A 15,016-nucleotide genomic window follows, 5' to 3' on the forward strand; every position below is an offset into this window, starting at 1 on the left:
AAGGCGATAGTTGGAGCCTGCTCATTATTACCAAGTCTCCTAACGTAGTGATTGTTCCTTGTCCCAACTTCTGCTCATCTGAAGGTTTGAGCTTGGCTTTTGATGTTAAAACCTTCGAGGGGCATTGAAGGATAGGTTTTACTGTGGCACATATTGGGGAGAGTGGAGAAATAAGGCCATACTCTATAGGCATCACCTCATTGCAATGTTACCTCTCCAGAAGCAGATTACTGTAATCATTCACCCTGACCGACCCCCAAGTCCAAACCCTGTTTTGAGCGTCAGATTCAGTTTTTTGAACTCTCTCTTCACCTATACCACATGTCCCATCTGGGTTGTGTTCTGCCCTCCACCAAGGCCTTTAGGAGCTAGTCTTATCTAGGGTTCACCCCCCTGAATGCCTTCTTTCACATTGACTTTCAAGACCTAAGAGATCATTTCCAAGCAGGGGTCTTCACACTGAACCCACACCCTTGCTGACTGAGACCACTGTTCCTCACTCTGAACCCCTTCATTTCTTCTTACATACAAGCCCTAAGAGACCAATTCTAAGCAGGGGTCACCACTCTGAACCCCCACCCTTGCTATCTTTGACCACTTCTAAGTGAGTGTTCCTCAACCTGAACCCCTTAATTTCTTTTCACATACAAGCCCTAAGAGACCAATTCCAAGCAGTGGCCTTCCCACTGAACCTTCCTACTGATTCTAAAAGTCTTAAAGACAAGTTGTAAGAGGGGGCCCTCACTCTGAATCCATTCCTTCCTCTTAATGCTCATAAATGTAGACATTCCCTTTTTGGTGTGAATTCTCAATCAGTGGCATAATACAAAATTATATGCCCTGCAGAGGGGTGAGGGGGTCCAGCGATCCCTCTTTCTCACCGATATGTTAGGCTTTGGGATGAATAGGGGCCCCCTGAAGAGTGGTGCTCCCCCTGCTCCACAAGTGTTGCAGTGGTCTCTGTTACACTCTCCACTTAGGGGTCGATTCCGATACCGGGTCGGACAGCTCTCCAAGAGCTGTCCGTAGCCTTACCGTGCGACCGACACGTATCCGTAGCCGGTCCGTCCTGTAGATGAAGTACGATGCGCATAACTGCCAAAAACACGACCGACACGTAGGTTGTGATTCAAGCTCCATTCTCCGTCCGAGCCGTAACTCCTAACGCTGAACCGAGTCGCCCAGAAGCAGTATCCATAGCAGTTTCCGGCATGACAAGTACGATGCGTACTTCCTACGCGCTGGACGGGTCGCCACGTACGGGATGTCACAGCATCCGGAAAATAAGCATATCAGCTACGATTCGCGCCACAACTCAATACACGGCTACGAGACGGACCAGCTTGCAGCGGGTACGAGACGGAGCAACACAAACACATCATGAATCCCATCGCGCAGGTCATACCAGTAATCTACATCTATGACCGGCTCAGGAACCGACGCCAACGGCGCAGGCGGTAAGTCAGACACCTACCACATAAACAAACGACATGTACCCGCAAAATGGCACACACACAGGGGATCCACATCCTGGCCACTAACTACAGGCCACCATAGGGGTTGCATGGCCAGCACCACTAACACCCCCACCCATAGGGCTTATTTTGCCTATCACCCCAGCCAACCCCACCCATAGGGATTATGTTGCCCATCACTACTGCCACCCCCACCCATGGGGCATATGTTGCCCATCACGCCTGCCACCCCCACTCATAGAGGACCTGTTGCTCATCACCCCTGCCACCCCCACCCATAGGGGACCTGTTGGCCATCACCCCTGCCACCCCCACTCATAGGGGACCGGTTGCCCATCACTACTGCCACCCCCACTCATAGGGGACCTGATGCCCATCACTACTGCCACCCCCAGCCATAGGGCTTATGTTTCCCATCACTACTGCCACCTCCGCTCATAGGGGACCTGTTGCCCATCACCCCTGCCCCTCCCACTCATAGGGGACCTGTTGCTCATCACTACTGCCACCCCCACTCGTAGGGGACCTGTTGCCCATCACCCCTGCCACCCCCACCCATAGGGGACCTGTTGCACATCACCCCTGCCACCCCCACCCATAGGGGACCTGTTGCCCATCACCCCTGCCACCCCCACTCATAGGGGACTTGTTGCCCATCACCCCTGCCACCCCCAGCCATAGGGCTTATGTTTCCCATCACTACTGCCACCCCCACTCATAGGGGACCTGTTGCCCGTCACTACTGCCACCCCCAGCCATAGGGCTTATGTTTCCCATCACTACTGCCACCCCCACTCATAGGGGACCTGTTGCCCATCACTACTGCCACCCCCAGCCATAGGGCTTATGTTTCCCATCACTACTGCCACCCCCACTCATAGGGGACCTGTTGCCCATCACCCCTGCCACCCCCACCCATAGGGCTTATGTTGCCCATCACTACTGCCACCCCCACCCATGGGGCATATGTTGCCCATCACTCCTGCCACCCCCACTCATAGGATGGGTGATGCGCCACACATCCATCATACTCCAACATTAGGTATGTCAGCAAAATACATCCCCCCCTAACATCATGACAACAGTGTGTAGTCTGTGACAAATGCCCACACCAGTGATTATAACAGCACATGTGTGACCAACAAATGAGTGTGCCCTACACAAGGCAAGCATCACTAGAGCACTGGGGCAATGTAAAAATAACACCCCCTCACTGTGTAGAACAGAAGTTAAGTGTTGGCTTCCAAACTGCAGCAGATGTTGAGCATTGTGGTGATGGGGTCTAAACCCCCCCTCATCACAGTGACCAAAAGGTAAGTGTTATCATGGTCAAAGCTCCAAAGCTGGAGAAGTGTGGCTCAATGATTAGAGCGGCAGACCCTGATGCAGAGGTCTAGCCCGGGACCAGGGTTCAATTCCCCGCCTCGGCGGGTCTTGGGCTCAAAAATTCCACGGACCTGATAATTCTCGCCTCGGTGCCTATTCCAATCATGGAGTCCCACTCTGCAACTCTGGGCAATAGCTTGCTTAATCTCCACAACGGCCCCCACAACGCTAAGGATGCCTGGCCTCCACCTTGGGGGTGCCCAGGAGTGGATGCCTCACAGGGAAAGCCAGGATGGATTCCACAGCGGTATTCGTACAAGCGCCTTGAGACTCTTGCGGGTGAGTAGTGCGCTATACAAGTATCAATTTACAATTTTACAATTTACAAATAACAAACAGCATGCTCCCAACACATTAAACACTTCTGGGGGAAACTAGTGGTTGTGTCCCATTCCCACAGAGACGTCGTGAGGCTAACAGTACTGTGAAAACCCAACACACTCTCGGCCATGTGCAGATAAGCACCACACATGGGGGCTGACAATGCATATAGTGTACAATGACACAAGAGCAGAAGTGACCATCACCAAGCATACACACATCTCGAAAATAGACACAGTAATCAAAACAACATGTGTAGACTGTAGGTGTCAGCTCACAAAGCCACATTCCATGCCAGCAATGGCACCTAACAACCACGATGAATGTGCACAATGACGTGATATGACTCACAGGGACAGCAGGGAAAATCACAGAAACAGCATCCAGACAAAGGCCCACAACAGCAATACCAATGCACTGGTGTAGATGCACAAACACAAACAGGCAACCTCACACTGCACATCTGACACAGCATGTGTGTGTGTGTGTGTCACAGTATCCCCAGGCAACTACACAACACATGAGGGGGGCTGAACCGCAGTGACACAGATGTGGACACAGTGCCATACAAAAGTAAACCATCATTGGGACACCCTTAGTGGGCAATCAGGCATTGTGAGATGAGAGGGAGCACAAAAGACACATGTGACACAAGCTTGAATGAACACCAACTAACACAGCAAGAGACTGACACACAACAGCACTACCCCGAGGGACAAGACATTGGGGTGACACAAGCATGCATGACACCTCCACTGTGATGACAAAGGCAGATGTCGTACAAACTGGGAAACCCAGACGTGTCCTGTTCCACAAACGTACATCATACATACACAAACACAAGTCACTCACCATGGCCCCTCATCCATGGACAAACGGGAGCTAGGGGACCATCCATGCAAACATTTACATCAGTCCACCCTCAACACCACACACCCTGAAATGCAACAATGTATATCTGTGAAACCCACATGGACAGGTGACATTGCACATGCACCCATGACAAACACAGGAATGTTGGGAGGAACTAAGGTGCACAGACACATCACACAAGGACAGTTTACAACCCTTGGCAATGACAGACATACTGCACAGTATGCGGTACATGGCCATGACTTCAAAGCTCACATAACCTTCAGAATCCCTGCCACAGTCCCAGGACAATGCAGAAGCCAAGGAGAACCACAAGGCACACATGTTGACACCTGCCAACATTGCAGCCATGAACCTGACAAGTGGGAGCAGTCACACACACATACAAATGTCTCAATCACTGAAAGGTACCACCTAGGGACAGCTACATGATTTTGCAAATAAACTAGTGCCTTGGGGAACCCTGACTGTGTCCCATCTGTGTCTGACAACATCATCACCACTCAGAACTGACAAATCCCAATGATGATACACCAATTAACAGTAGTGTGTCATGCACCCACACATATGGTAGGCCATGGCAAAGTAGTGGGATGAACACAGTACCACTCAGCAAGCATCAACAACATGAACATGTCAAGGGAACACTGCCTGTGTATGAAAAGGGATGTGGACACACACACACATGCTCATACAACACACACCATGGGCCCAGGCTATGTCATGGGACAACACACCTACTTGAGGGGACCCAACTCCTGTGGAAGCCCAGCTGTGCCAAACATATTCACAGTACGTCTCACTCATGTCTGCAGAACACTTGGTCAGTCAGCCATCAGTTACCACACAATGAAGGCTCTGGTCACACCAGCCTGGGTACGTGAGTCTCCCCTAAGTCATCTGCACATACTCAATACATATGTACAGCAAGTTGCACAGAGGACCCAGTTGCTCTCATACCAATGATGCCCACACCTGTAGGTCCAGTGGTGAAGCGCACAAAGTCTGTTAAATTGACAAATCGGACAATGGGAAGCACATCATATGTGCATGGGTGCAAGCCACAGATGTGACCATGCAAATGAAATGTTCACAGAGATGTCCACAAATTGTTGATCATGACACACCCATGTAGCTGCATAGGATGACATGGATACCCACCACAATAGGATACATATCTCATGGACCACATGGAGTACCTCACAGCAACACATCAGTATTCAACATTGGAAACCAAGCATTACAGGTGCAAGGGCATGTTAAACATCATCAACATAATGTACAGCTAAATCAAGTTCACAGGGATAAAGAAAAAAACTTTATTCAGCATATTAAAAGTTAAACGTCCGTTCAAACAAAAGGCCATTGGCCAGTCCATGTCCAAATGCCAAGGAGTGAACTAGAGTGACAACTGTCACACCTTGCTTGCCTGCACTGCTAAGGACCGGGGTCATCCCCTCGGAGGGGCATACATGGGGGCAGGCCAGGCACCGCAGGGACAGGATCAGGGCGCAGCAGAAGGAGGCAGTGAAGAGGTGGTGGATGCAGGAGAGACACTTGCAACTGCAGTGGAGCTGACTGAAGTGGTGGGTGCTGTCACAACTGTGGGGCACAAGTCAGATGGGGTGGGTGCCGGCACAACTCCAGTGGGCAGGTCAGATGGAGTGGGTTGGGTCCCCAATGCAGTGCCCAAGTCAGACGGGGTGGTCGTGGACTCCACTGCAGTGCCTACATCCATGGGAGCAGAATGGGGGGCAGGTGAGGTCGGCAGGACAGGGGGGGGACACGGTCCCCACATCAGTGGCACTGACCGTCTGACCAGGTGTGGAGGAGCAAGTGGCAGGGGGGTATGGCCTTAGCATTTTGGGGATGGTGTATCTGTGGGTGGGGGAACCCGGGGCAGGGAGTGGCGGACGAACCTCTGGAGTGGTGGCCGGGGGGATGGAGGACGGAGACTTTGCCTTGGAGCTGCGTGGTGGCAGGGGGGTCTTGCTCTTCCGGCTCCGGGGGGACTTGCGGGTGGGGGTCTCAGTCTGACTACACCTGGGGGAGGGTGTCCATGTGTGAGGGGCACTCCCCTATGTGTGTGGGGACTTCCTCTTCCCCTTGTAATCAGGATCTACTGGGGCGGTGGGGAAGAGGCCAAGGTCACAGAGGAAGAGCTTCTGGGGAGATGGGGTTGCAGGTGATGCAATGGAAGGGGGCTGGGAGGGAGAGGTCTTGGAGGACTGCGGAGTGGTTGTGGATGACTGTGTGTGTGTCTGCAAACCAGCCCCTGTGAGTGTGGTATCAGTCCCCTGCGCTTGCTTGTGTGCACGTCTAGACCTTGGTTTGGGTGTTTGTGTGCTTGGGACAGATAGGCTGCTAGGAATCATGGGTGGTGCAGGGGTAGGAGGGGTGTGGGACTGTTGGAGGAGGGACACTGCTGCTGTCAGGGAGGAGGCCACGGACTGATTGGTCCTCTGTAGGGCAGACATGCCCGAGGAAATGCCCTCCATGAACGACACCAGTTGTGTCAACAGACTTGTGTGTGCATGGAGGAACTTCAGCATCGACGTCTGCCCTACATGGATCTGAGTAAGTCCACAGACTCCTCACTCAGGGCTGCAGGGGACACAAGGGCAGGGGGTGCAGCGCCTGGCACAAAGGAGACATGCTCACGAACACGGGAGCCTACAGGAACCTCTGGGATAGGAGCCGATGGGAGGGTGGTGGTGGTGGCCGTGGCAGGGACAGCCTCGCTAGCTGAGGTTTGGGGGCTGCTGACACCCGCCTCCACAAGGGAGTCATCCTCAGAGCTGCTGTGGCCCTCAGCTGGATGTGATGGTGCTGACCACTCCTCTGTGTGGCTCCACTCGCCCTCCGTGCCACTGGGTCCCCCAGACTCCTCTCCTTCTGTCCCTGTCAGGCTCTGTGGCTCCTCCTGGTCCGTGGAGCTGTCCCCTCCTGTGGCCATGGATGTATCTGGATAGGAATAGGAAGTAAGAGAACAACATCAGTCACCTGCACCGACTGCACACACCACAGTGAGTTCATCACATCACAGGGCAAGCCCTGGCATCTTCAGCTAAACACAGCTCAAAGTGCCAACACTGTTTAGAATAAGCCAATTGTCATTCTCAACCTCAACCATGGCACACATATCCCTCCTTGACTTGCACACATATGTCTGTTGCATGTTGGATGCTAACACCCCAATGTGCTGACATGCACCACCCACACCTCATTTGGACATGCAAGTGAACATGTAGGAGTATGTCACTATACACACAGCACATCTCTTGCTACTGACTCAGTACAGGTGTCCGGATGAAGGGATGGGCAGAGACTCATTTCACATGCTTGTGATGCATGCCAGCAACACACATTATGATGTTCTCATGACCTGATGGGCAATGCCACAATGGGGTGCATGGTGCACACTTGAACACAATGCAGGATCACTCATAGCAAGTTAAATGCCATGGCACTGGGATGCCCTGAAAGTCAGTCAACACTCTCCTGTCACAGGGGCAGGGCATCCAGACAACAACAATATGCACTGACTCACAAACCTAGCTCAGGGGTAAAGTTAACTCTGCAGATGACTGGCGCACTTGCCCATCCCCTGCAAACAACATATTCAGGACCGATAAGACCCCACATCATGCAAATCAGACATATGAGTCTCTGCAAACACAACTCCCTGTACATTCACACATCACAGTCTGCCATGCATGTAACCCAGCTGCATGAAGGACACAGTTGCATACACCACTGTGCGCTGTCAGATGATCACACACCTATATGTCACACAGGTCTTGTCTCTCACAGTCACATCTCAGATGTCATGCTGACCCTCTGAAGCACGGACACCCCAGTTGTACGTAATAACAAGCCACACCCTAATGACACAGACGCAGACACCTGAGGGCACATGTCACTAAGCACAACCTGTTATTTGATACACAGGAGTGGGATTACAGAGTGCTTCTAAATGCCCTTGAGGAGCCATGACAGGCCAGGTCTACATGAAACAGTGTTTGGCCCTGGACTGTAGTCAGGTGGCTAAGCAAGTGTGACATACTTGATATAGATACTCCTGAGGCCCCAAAATTGGAGTCCCCTGCTGCATGGGTTTGTTTGGAATACCCCAGCCACATGTGGCGAGTCAGAACAGCAATTGGAACACATCTCAAGGGCACACACAGATCACATGTCAGATCTCAGGCATTGTGTAAACAATTGACCCACCCATGAAACACACAACAGAGTCACTGGAACAGATGCTGTCCGGTAGCTGTAGCATAGCTGACTGCAGGGACACAGTGCCCTAGTGACACAAGCAACAGACTGTAGGGGCCATACCTGTGGAACAGATGAGGAGGGTGCATCACACAATTGAGGGACCTGAGTATTGGACTACAAGACATACGTAATGTGGAAGTGTGACCAGGCCAAAAGACTGCAATTAGCATGCCAGACATAGTAAACAGATTAGGCATGGATTTACCCCCTTCCTGCTGCTGTCTGGCCTTCAGCTGCCTATCCAGGTTCGGGAAGACCACCATCAGTATCCGGAGCATGTGGGTGGTCAGGGTCCGGTGTCCGTCCCTCCTGCGCGGAGGTGACAGTTTCAGCTGGACTCTAGCTATCCTCCGGGTCCAGCCCCGAAGGTCCTGCCACCTCTTCTGGCAGTTGCGGATCTGGCACTTGTAGACCCCCACAGAACGAACAGCCAGGGCTATGGTCAGCCATATCTCCTGCTTCTGGTGGGCATCAACCTGTGAGGATGACAAAGTGAATAGTACATTAAAACACATGCCCCAGATTTGTGCAGCACACATTTGGATATACATGTCATCATCACAAAGGGAAATGAGTTACACAGGTAGTGCAACCATGGGGAAGGACAAATCACCTGCATGTCTGACATGTTAACAATGCCTGGATAGTTTAAGCTTGCACTAATGCACTTTAGCAGCAGGACACCTGTTCATTACATGTACCTACACACTTTGGGGGATGAAAGTAGTCAGTGAGAATGCTTGCCACTGGTGTAAACACTGCTATTCCTGCTAGTCAGATAAAATGCATAATTAGGAAGGCAGTGGACTACACACTCACCTGCTCCCCTGGTTTCCCATAGAGCTTGCTGTACTGTGGAAGGAGCCCGTCCGGCAGGGCCTGGTTCTCCTCCTCAGTGAAGGCTGGGGCCCTCACCAGAGTATGTGCCATAGCAGGAGCCAGAGGATGCAGAGACAGCAGCAGTGGTAGCAGGGATGTGGTCCAGTAGCATGTAGTGCAGGCAAGTGAGCTCCCTGGGGGCCAGCCAGCCTTATATCTGTGCTGCAGAGGCAGAATCTGTGCCATGTGTCTAAAGTGATAGTTCCAACATGGTTGCATTCTATGAATCTGGCCAATCCATTTAAAAGTAAGACTCGTACACGCCTTCCACATCGTTCAAATCTTCACCTTCATGAAACACTTGAAATTGCAACATTGTTGTAGGCATCCAACTGAATTTCCAGTGCACAACTCGTACAAGTTTTGAATCCGCATCCGTCTCCATGACAGTCCGGAGCCAATGGGTGTGCCCGGCTCGTTCAACTGACTGTACAACGCGTATTTTGAAAATACACATGCACCCGTCTCCACACGATTCAATGGCCAAGGCGTACGCCTGTCTCGGACCATGCCTGCCCGACGTGTATGCATGATAGTCACCCGCGTCGGACCTCATTGCATTCAGTGACAAAGCGTACGCTCGGCTCGGTCATGAACCGTGCAAGGCGTGCGCATTGTCACACGTGTCGGACCTCATTGCATTCAGTGACAAAGCGTACGCACGGCTCGGTCATGAACCGTGCAAGGCGTACGCATTGTCACCCGCGTCGGACCTCATTGCATTCAGTGACAAAGCGTACACACGGCTCGGTCATGAACCGTGCAAGGCGTACGCATTGTCACCCGAGTTGGACCTCATTGGTGTGACTATTCTACGGATGCAACACACATTTACTGGCCAGGGACACCTGTGCACACCTACCACACTACAGCATTGGCCACACAGTGTCCCATGGCATGTAAGGCTGCATTCCCTGGGTGTTTGGGTGGGGGGAACATATGGTTTGTTGGGTGGCACTTTTGTGCAGCCACTCCCAGGCTGTGCACGTGTACATGGGGGCAGAATCCTTTGTGTGTTGTGCACATTACCACTGTGATGTGCAATTGTAGAGTAATGGGCATGAGTCACGGACACAGTTTCATGTTGGATATGTTTGGGGCATGTCACATACACCCTGAGTCCAGGGGGTGATGGCATGTACGTCACAGTGAGACCTGTAGCCACAATACTGATGTGCACCCACAGTCTTTGTGCATGTTGTGTCTCAGATGTGTCTGATCAAATGTGCCCAATAGGTGACAGTCTCCACATCCATGTGGTATATGCATCAACCTTGATGGTGTGTGTGTGTCTAAGAGACGTAAATGTAGGGCCGGCAGGAACAACAGTGGCCACTACCTGTGGGACTTACGCTTGCCTTGTGGTGTGTACGTGATACGCTATGTCCATGCCAGTGTCGATGTGGCAATACAGGGACCCTGGGTTTCTGCATGGCAAAGATCTTTGATGCCTGGGAGACATCAGGCCTCACTTGTCACTGTGGTGTGTGTTTGGAATGTTGCAGCAGTACATAGGTTGGGTGACACAGCCAGATGATTGGCCATTGCACAACATGGGACTCATGTGGAATTGAGATGTGAGGTGGTGGTCATGTAGGTGACATATGTGTCCATGCACAACAGCACACACCTTGGTACATTGTGTAATATCATGATCTATCATGTGCGATTGAGCCTGGTCATGGCCACATGAGTGGATATACTGACAATCTTCCTTTGTGCATCTCTGTACTGCAGGGCACCAGCTGTCCATCGCCCGTTCCCAGACCTTGCAACCATGCAGGAACGCGACTGCATTAGACGGTACCACTTCACCAGGCCACTGATTGAGGAGTTGGCGGAGCAGTTGGCGCCACTTCTGCTACCTGGCTGGACATACCCTACAGCACTGACCCCAGAGTTGAAGGTGATGGCAGCCCTGCACTTCTTTGCTACTGGTACCTTCCAGTACACTGTGGCTACTGCTGGTGGTATGTCGCAAACGATGTTTAGTCGGGTGATACGCGATGTCTTGGAGGGGATGTTGCATTTCCTAGACCTTTACATCAAGTTCCCTAGCCCAGCTGAACTCCCTGAGATGAAGGATGCCTTTTATGCACTGGAGAGGTTGCCGAACGTCATCGGATCTATTGATGGGACACATGTGGCCCTGATACCACCACAGGCACATGAGCAGGCATACCAGAACAGGAAGCACTACCACTCCATCAATGCTCTGGTGGCATGTCTTGCTGACATGTCTATCACACATATGTGTGCACGGTTCCCTGGTTCTGCGCACGATGCCTACATTACGACGAGTAGTCGCATTGCAACGCTGATGTCACAGATGCCAGAGCAGCATGACTGGCTTGTCGGTGTGTACTGACTGTTTCTCATTGTGTGTGTTTGTCAATGTTGTATTTCGCACTCCTACAAAACTCAGATACTTGTTCATTTTTGTGTGTGTAGGTGACTCCGGATACCCCAACATGCCATGGTTGCTGACACCCCTCCAGAACCCTGTGACACCAGCCGAGCTGTGCTACAATGAGGCACACGGTCGGAGCAGGAGGGTGATTGAGCGGACATTCAGCCTCCTGAAAAGCCGCTTTCGCTGCCTGGAGAAGACCGGAGGGGCCCTCCCTTATGAGCATGCAAAGGTGTGCAAAATAATCCTTGTATGCTGCATGCTACACAACATGGCAGGGCGGAAGGAGGTGCCTCTCATCCAGGATGACGATGACGATGACCAACCTCCAGCACCTGTGGAGGATCAAGGCCTGGGCCAAGATGCCAGTGATGATGAGGGTGAGGTTGACATCCGCTCACAGCTCATCAACAACTTCTTCACCTGAATGTGAGTTTCCAAGGTTGTTATGTGAATGTATGGAGGTAGCCTGGAATGTGTTGTGGCAGCTCTGTTGCTGTATGAGTTTGTCTGTGTGCCACTTGACTGGATGCGTGCAGTGATGTGTCCATTCAGGTGGAGTGTACTCCACAATAGGGTAATATTGCTAACTTGTTTTTGTGTAGGTTTCTTGCGACATGTTTTGTGCATGTGTATTGCATTTCTCTCCTGTTCTTCTGTGCTTTTGACTGTGTCTTGTGTCTGTCCTTTCCAGAGTACTTTGCCTGTTGTTTGGTCAACACTGACCCCCAACACCCAGAAGCCAACACCAGAGTGGAAGTTGTCAATTCCCATCAACTGATGTGCCACACATCCCTGGACTTCAATTCTCCAACACTTTGTGAGCGTGTGTACACTGTTACGTGGAATTACCGTTCAACTATTGTGGAATAAACGTGTTGCTGTTGTGTAATGAATGTGTGCTACGCTTTATTATGTGCGTTGTCTGTCTTCCCACATCTGAGTGACATCTGCTTACCTCGCCTGTGGACTTGTTACCACTGACTGGGGTTGGTGTTGTGTCTGTGCATGGCAATGTGTTTCAGGTCAACATCATTGTGTGGGAGGAGTAACATGGCCATGGTGAGTATGTGTTGCGGCGCCATAGTGGTGTGTCTCCCTCACGTGTCACATCACCATGACTCACCTTACGTTGGTCACATTGTTGCAGTATTTGGCATGCACTGTGTCGTGTAGCAGATCGACATCTCCCTGAACATGACAAGTTGGAATCACAACAGAGGCAAGTACGGTGTACTGGTGAGTTTATTTCCAAACATGTGGGAGAGAAGTGCACAGGATGGTGGGTGCTGTACATTGGTTTTGGAATCCAAAGTTCACATTAGAGTTGGAAGTGCTGGTAGCTGAAATGTCCAGAGTAAAGTCCACAGTCATCTGCTACATTGGCCCAACATGAACCCTCCATATCATGTGGGCGAGTTGTGTGCCATTGGGCAAGGTGAACGGGTTGCGCACAAAGAACATTGTCCAGAACAGGTTTATAGGCCCTGGGGGATGTGCTGGGACCTCTGCCTCTCACATGTCCTTCTTCGGACGACCCCTCTTCTTCCAGGGGAGGGGGGGGGGATCCTCAGGTGCAGGCCTCTGCGGTGCAGGGGACTCTCCGCCAGAGCCCTCCTCCCTCCCTGTGGCACTGGCAGATGGTGTTGCGACAGATGTTATGGGCACACAGGAAGGTGTGGACAGGTTGGTGTTAATCTAGCGGAGGCATTGGAGTATGTCCCGATGCACCGCAGTAATGGCATCCCACTTGGCCTCCATGTGGGCATGGTGGGCGACCTGCTCGTGTTGCATGTCCTTGAGGATCCCCACTACCTGGCCAAAACCTCTAGTGCTATCCTGGTTTGCATCTATGATGCGTGCCAGGTGGGGGTCATCATGCAGTCCAGACCCCTCTCCAAGGCGCGGCCTCTGCCTACCACCCCTCCCAGCACCCCTATCCACACGGGCAGGACCAGAGGCGGGACGCACAGGTGATACTGGGACCCCTTGGGTGGTGTTGCTGGTGGTGTTTGCTGTAGCTTCCGGGGAGTCCTGTGTCCCTGTCCTGTGGGTGTTGATTTGCCTTGGTCTGTCCGTGTTGGCGGGGATGCCCTGTCGGTGTCCAGATGCTGGAGGCGTGGGTACAGGGGGTGCAGATGTTGATGCTGCTGGTGCTGCATGATGGTTCACACCGGAGGGGCCAGGTTGGACGTCATCATCCGCAGAGGGCAGAGAGAGAGTCAGACCAGAGAACTCAGTGTCCGCCAGAGTCTGGGACTGGGAATCCTCATCATTTGGTGCTGGGTGCCCAGCACCACCTGTGTTTGGAGGCGACACAAAATGTGAGTTATGTTTCTACACGCATCGATGGTTCACAAACATGACATTTTCTACTTTTCGAACAGATGCCTGCCTGTACACTGCTTTTTCCCAGCTTGTCACGGACAGAGTTTGATATTGTTGTTGGCCATTTCCCAGCATGGCCTTGTGCTCCCCACATCAGAGCCCAGTGTCAGACATCTTGTCAGTCCCTTCCCACTCCCTAACAGGCGAGTATGGTTCAGTGTGAGCTTGCTGGGCGATGTGGGTGGGTGTAGATTGTCTGTGAATGCAACTCCCATCATACTCTTGGCTACACCCCCCTTCCCAGCATGCCCATACTTCCTACCTCTTGACTCTGCTTCCTTGTGAGGGTGTGTGACAGCAATGGCAAGATGGCTGACTGTGAAATCCTGGTGTTTGTTTGGCTACAAGTCCAAAGAGAGCCCCTGTGCTCCACACAGCAGCACCCAGTACGGGGTATCTTTTGCTGATATTTCACTGAGGTGTGTGTCAATGCATTGTACCCGGTGAGTTGTGTGGAGTTTGTTTTGAGGGGGGGGGTCTCCACATGATGGTAAGTATGGTCAAGGCTGTCAGTCCTCCTTCCCATCATGAAACGTGCTTCCATTGTAGGGCGTGCAAGTTGTCTTTCAGGATGTCAGTCAGTGGTGTCCTGCTTCTGATTTGCACACAACCCCTAGCAGGGCCTTGTGCTCCCCACAGCAGGAGCCAGAGTCAGCCATCTTGTCAGTCATTTTCCACTCCCTGTGATGTAGGCATGTTTCAGATAGGTCTTGATGGGCCAATCAGGAGGGGGAGCATTATTAGTGACTACAGGCCCCATCATGCTTTTGGATACACTCACTTCACCTGCATCCCCACTATTCCTTCCTGTCAGTCAGCTGCACTGTGAGGTAGTGTGTTTGTGGTGGCAAACTGTCTGGCAGTGTCTATTTAGGTTTGTGCCACTGGCTTGCTCTATTTGTTTGTAGGTTGGTGCATGTCATGACACAGTTCCAAGTCACTATGAGATGGCAGGTATTGTGTTTGTCTGACTAGCATACACATCTTGGGTTGATTA

General features: G+C 51.9%; 1 long non-coding RNA gene across 1 annotated transcript in view; it reads right to left on the minus strand.

Annotated features, from left to right (window-relative positions):
- Nucleotides 1-5,410: 5,410 nt before the first annotated feature.
- The window catches only part of LOC146861485 (uncharacterized), a 100,572-nt gene continuing 90,966 nt past the window's right edge, over nt 5,411-15,016 (minus strand). Inside the window, exons 2-3 of the long non-coding RNA XR_014978967.1 lie at nt 8,548-8,818; nt 5,411-7,019 (exon numbers count right to left, since the gene is read on the minus strand). This is a non-coding gene — a long non-coding RNA (uncharacterized LOC146861485). The remainder of the gene's footprint in view (nt 7,020-8,547; nt 8,819-15,016) is intronic.

Source organism: Triturus cristatus, chromosome 3_1, assembly GCF_964204655.1.
Source record: "Triturus cristatus chromosome 3_1, aTriCri1.1, whole genome shotgun sequence".
NCBI lineage: Eukaryota > Metazoa > Chordata > Amphibia > Caudata > Salamandridae > Triturus > Triturus cristatus.